Source organism: Branchiostoma belcheri, unplaced genomic scaffold (assembly GCF_001625305.1).
Source record: "Branchiostoma belcheri isolate BF01 breed outbred unplaced genomic scaffold, Haploidv18h27 scaffold330, whole genome shotgun sequence".
Classification (NCBI taxonomy): Eukaryota; Metazoa; Chordata; class Leptocardii; order Amphioxiformes; family Branchiostomatidae; genus Branchiostoma; species Branchiostoma belcheri.
The window spans coordinates 54,012-59,868 of NW_017803944.1; the positions used below are offsets into that span (position 1 = coordinate 54,012).

A 5,857-nucleotide genomic window follows, 5' to 3' on the forward strand; every position below is an offset into this window, starting at 1 on the left:
CAGTGTGGGAGAGGCGGGGCATGTGTTTTTCTAAACGTCCTACGTTTTTGGAGACGGGGATTTTCCAATGTTTACAATATTATAAGAACATCATAAACAGTGTCTGGATGAGATCCTGGCTTCGGGTGGTTCATTTTCTCATTTCTTTATTTATATCTATGTCTTTGTCTAAAACCTTAAACTTTACTCACAAATAATATTCTTCTTATTAATCTGGCATTGCTAAAAAAATATAACTGTTAATGAAAATTTCCATATTGTATGATTCCAGGTGCAGCACCCGTCCTTCACTCCTGGGTGAAGCAGAAACCAGAGAGACCAGCTCCAAAGAAGAGATGTTCTCCCACCAAGAAAAAGAAAGGAGCTTGTGGACTTAACAAAGTAAATGTTGCATGTCAACTACAATGTACGTAGTTTGGATTTTATTCCATAAAGTTTTGTATCAGTAATGTCCGCATAATTTTCTTTTCGGATGCTAATAAAAACATACTTGGATTGCTTCACATGGTATTTTACTTCTTGTAAAGAACACTTCATATTGTTGCACTCAAACATTGTCATTGCATTTTTGACTGACTTTACAGATTGATGAACCTGAGGACTCCTCCGCTTGTTGTTCGGATCCTGGTCTCGACACCAACATGGCTATACTTCAACCTGACCTGGCAACATCCCCATCACCGACTGCACTGCCATCACAGACCACATCTTCACCATGCTTACCTGACAAACTTTTAACCACCACTTGTACAGAACTACTGAAACTGTCATGTTTATTGAAGTGGCATTGTATTTACATGTGTCTGAAGGTTACAAGAACATGTACATGTTTTTTCACAAATAAAAAAAAATGATGAGAAGCAACTTCAAGGAAGTGTTCCTAACTTACATGTATTTTGGAATTTTGGGTACTCTCATGTATGTAATCTACTCATACATGATCTAGTGAAAAAATGAATCATGGCTACATGTTTCAATGAGAAGCAAATGTTGGAAAACTAACTTAAACTATACATGGTTTATTAGGAATGAATTAAATAGTGTTACTGAACTGCTTTCAGTTTCTGATACATGTACATACTGTTAACACACATCTGTTTCCTAGTACATGAACTAGTAGTAGCTCTTTCCTTTTGTACTCAATAAACACTACATTGTATTTACACTACAACAGTATTTGTGCCTGATAAAATCAATCAACAATAGGATCATACTAAAACCTTTTGGCAACAACCAAATAATACATCTTTGACAACATGAGTGGGGCAAAGACCATGTGATAGGTAGGTGCCCTAGCGGCACTGTTTCTATGGTCCTGTGTTGTGCTTTGCAGACTTGAATTTCTTTTCCCTCTTCAGGCAGGTAGTGTTTGTCTGAAAAGAGTTTTAAAAAATGTTAAAATTTTAGACAAAGACATATAATAAAGAAATGAGAACATGAACCACCCGAAGCCAGGATCTCATCCAGACACTGTTTATGATGTTCTTATAATATTGTAAACATTGGAAAATCCCCGTCTCCCAAAACGTAGGACGTTTAGAAAAACACATGCCCCGCCTCTCCCACACTGCGTGAGTGACTAAAAACCTGGCTGGGCGCTTTGACGTTGTAATCGATGAATCTTCAGGGCGACCGCCAAAATTTCGTTCAAGAGACGTATTTCTACCCAACAGGATCTCACAAAGGTAAGTCATGTTTTTCTACCGTTCTATTCTAGTAAAGTTCCATCGACAAATAATAATAATAAACGGGGGACGTTAGAATAACAACCGCCCCCCTCCCCAAGTTACGAAAGTTTCACTCTACGTACGGCCGGACATTAGACGCTATAATCGATAAATCTACGGAGAAATCGCCGAACACTCCATAAATTTCCACCCACAAGACTCCAGGGCCAACATTTTTAGGTTTTTGTGGCAATATATCCGGCTAAACTCGATATTTTTCGAAGTTAGCTGCGTACGTAGAATGTAAACAAAGTGCATCACATACGCTACAATGCCGCCCGTCCAAACTGTTCAAAATCGGAAGAAACATGCATTTCTACCCGCCAAAATCGATCCCACATGCCCACAACAACATTCTCTACCCGTGAAAGCCGTACTTCCGACAATATTTTACACTGGACGGGCAAAACTCACCGTTGAAGTTGGAGCACCGCTATCGACTGTGTTAGAACGTACTACAGGGAATCCGCGACCACACGGCGGTCTCGTTTTCGTGCGAGGTCACGCGCGCTCACGCCAAGGATGTGCTCTCGCGAGAATAGAATCAATATGGCGACTGTGTCTGGAATGAGGTCTATTGACCAAGTTGAGAAGTTGTCTAGTATGTGCCATGGCTTCTGGGTCAGATCATGAAGGAATTTGTCCTCACTAAATTCCCTGTAGTTTCTTCTATTAATTACACTAGTTTGTGTCTTAGGACCTTTAGCCCTGTGGTAAGCAAATGTCATTGCATGATAACTGAATCCCCCTCCATATGTTCCTTGGTTATGAAGGTTGGATTGCTCATTCGTTAAGATTACATCTATAGAAGAGCTGGATGTGTTAGTGATTCGTGTCGATGTAGTGATGATGTTTACAAGTTGGTGCAGCATACATGAAAATCTCAGCTTACCAATTGGACGGGCATTGTCTGTTCTAAGACAGTCACAATTTAGGTTACCCATTATAATGGTCTCCTTATGCTCTTCGTTGACAGTGTTAATCTATTATGGAAAATCATGTCGTCAATTATTGAATGTTACTTGTATATACTTGTATATGTACTATATTAGCCTAAGGTGTTAGTTTTACTGAGTATGTGGAATGTAAAATTCGGCGCAATTTAGCGTATACTGCAAGGCCGATTTGTATCGTGTTTTTATCAATAAACCATTACTACTAATCATCAAATTTATCGAAGAAGTTGAGTTTGTCGGCTGGGGTCGATACATGCTACAGACTAAGATGTTTTAACGAGAAGGTGGCATGATTTCTGCCTATACGGCTTCAAGGCCGGGAATTTCTAGGTCTGGTCGAGCTTTGAATGGTAACTGTTGAGATATATTATGACGAAAATACTATAATTGCGAACCCTTTCGCCTGTTTATGACCATTTAGTTATTTCTTGTTCTTTACAATCGTATTTAATACGCCAAAAAGTAGTTACTCAAGCAACTGGATATGATTTTGAAAACGTCAGACGTTTCAGCTAGTATCCACTACCTTTCGTCAGTGACTGAGAGACCAGAGGGGAAATGCAGGTTTATAAGCATAACCTATCGATTGATATGCAAATAAAGTGAAGACAATTTTTTTGGAAGTTGAAAAAGGAACAAAATTCAGACAAGTCAAGACAAGGTGATGCAAATTAGTCTGAAAGCTCCTGTTATACAGAACAGGAGCTTAAGTGTTGTCTGTCCTCGGGGCTGGGAGTGCCAAATCCAAGTGCCGGAAAGATCGACCCGTAGCCCCCCTTCCCTGTTGAGGGTGGGGTTGTACATTCTTTCATAGATTGCCTCTTTAACACCAATTTTGACTCAAACTAATTTGCATTATTTTGTCTTGACTTGTCTGACTTTTGTTCCTTTTTCAACTTCCAAAAATTTGTCTTCACTTTATTTGCATATCAACCAATAGGTTGTGCTTATAAACCTGCATTTGCCCTCTGGTCTCTCAGTCACTGACGAAAGCTAGTGGATACTAGCTGAAACGTCTGACGTTTTCAAAATCATATCCAGTTGCTTGAGTAACTACTTTTTGGCGTATCGTATCACCTGGATGTCTAACCTTCATCGACGAATCGTATTTAATGTTAATGTTTTATGTTTAAGTTTTACCCACAGAAGACACAACACACTTTCAGCTGACTTAAGACATGTACCAACTCTCTCACAGTTTAAAGCAGCCCTGAAACGTATGTCGTATGAAACCTGACCTCTGACCTCCAATTCCGAACTTTTGTGTTTTGACCATGGATCGGCTAGGACGTTAAGAATTAGATCATGATTTTGTTTTCGACGCATCGGACATATATGTTTTTATGTTTACTGTATGTTTTCCTTTGTATTACAGTATGTAACATTGTCCTGTAACAAGCTGGGCTCCCTTAAGAAACAGCCAGTGTAGGCTAAATTGGGTTATACAGCCGTCTTGAGATTGATAAATAAAAAAAATCAAATAAACACCAGTATTTGATATGTTTTCCCCTGGTGAAATGAATAAACAAACATATCATTACATTGTAGTTAGAATACTACTGCAACTCCCTGATAGAATTTATCAATAGGGGCTGCACGAGCTAGCTCCATGGAGGAGCTCTGCAGAGCTCCTCCATGGAGGTTGCTCGTTCAGCCCTCAGCTCTGCAGAGCTCCTCAATGGAGGTTGCTCGTACAGCCCTCCGCGATACCCCCGCAGAGCTCTGCGCCAAAACAAGCCAATTCGTTGGTTGGCGTCACGGGTTCAGTTTTCTATAGAGCTCTGTAGATATCAAGTCAATTCAATGTGAGTAGTAGGCGATACACAGCCAGTACTGTGTCACAAATAAAGACTTCGTCACGCAACTCTGCGCAACACGGAGAGCTCTGCGCCCTAACAAGTCAATTCTTTGGTTGGCGTCATGGTTCAGTTTTGCTTTCACCTCTTTGCGCACCGCGGCGCTCAAAACAGGTAAATTCGCCTAACCACTAGTCATTTGGCCCTCTATATACAGGCTGATATGCAGAACTGTCTGGGCGTCTAGACGACACAGCATGCGATCAGGATGACACTTTCCTCTTTTGAAATCTTGGTCATGATGAATCGCTCATTGAAGTTTTTGCACTCTTTTGTCTTTTGGATTATGGCACGTTCACACCTAGTTCACAACTGTGCATGACTTGTTTCGTGCGCGGGTGCCGTCTCGATTAGGACGGATGTTGGTCGTAAAATACAGGACAATGGGTGGCACACTGCTTGACCGATCACACTACAAAATTCTGTGGAAAAAGCATGTTTGTTTTGTATGGAGAAACGATGTTGTCTCTCGGAATAGTGTTCTTGTTTTCTAAAGAGTTATAGGTCAACTTACTATGTAACTTAGAAATGACTGTAACAACGTACTTTCTGTATTGCCCTAAACTTATATATTAAAATGGGCCTGATTTGCGGTTGTAAATCTTGCCAGAGAGGTGTGGAAAGAAAATGTTTGGTTGTAGAAAACAGACCTTAAACCAAAACCAACTACTCAGAGGATTTTGGAATTCATCAACTTAAATAGCTGAGTTCTATAGCCCGGTTTGATGTTTACGAGAAAAAAAACAACAAAAAAACACCACTCCGCCATGCCACCGATGGCAGCGGTTATAGATGGGCTATACCACTATAAATGTATGGGTACATCACTTTTTATATACGAATATCCGTGTTGTCGTGCGCAGAGGTGCGTGACGAAGTCTTTATTTGTGACACAGTAATGGCTGTATATCGCCTACTCTCTCTCTCTCTCTCTCCCATAGCTTAGTCAGCCGTCGGGGCAGCATGATGTTTGGCCAAGTTCTTCCACTGCTGGCGGTCCTCCGCCAGTCTGGCCATCTGGTTGGCTGTTACACCAGTCCACTCTTTTAAGTCTGTAATTCCTACTACTATCGCCTACTACTCACATTGAATTAACTTGATATCACAGAGCTCTATAGAAAACTGAACCCGTGACGCCAACCAACGAATTGACTTGTTAGGGCGCAGAGCTCTCCGTGTTGCGCAGAGTTGCGTGACGAAGTCTTTATTTGTGACACCGTACTGGCTGTATATCGCCTACTACTCACAGAGCTCTATAGAAAACTGAACCCGTGACGCCAACCAAAGAATTGACTTGTTAGGGCGCAGAGCTCTCCGT

The 5,857-nt window shown here is 40.9% G+C and overlaps 1 long non-coding RNA gene across 1 annotated transcript; it reads left to right on the forward strand.

Annotated features, from left to right (window-relative positions):
- Nucleotides 1-250: 250 nt before the first annotated feature.
- On the forward strand, nucleotides 251-865 carry LOC109475320. The gene is made up of 2 exons (XR_002140526.1): nucleotides 251-381; nucleotides 585-865. It is a non-coding gene; the product is annotated as an uncharacterized LOC109475320 (long non-coding RNA).
- The last annotated feature ends 4,992 nt before the right edge of the window (nucleotides 866-5,857 follow it).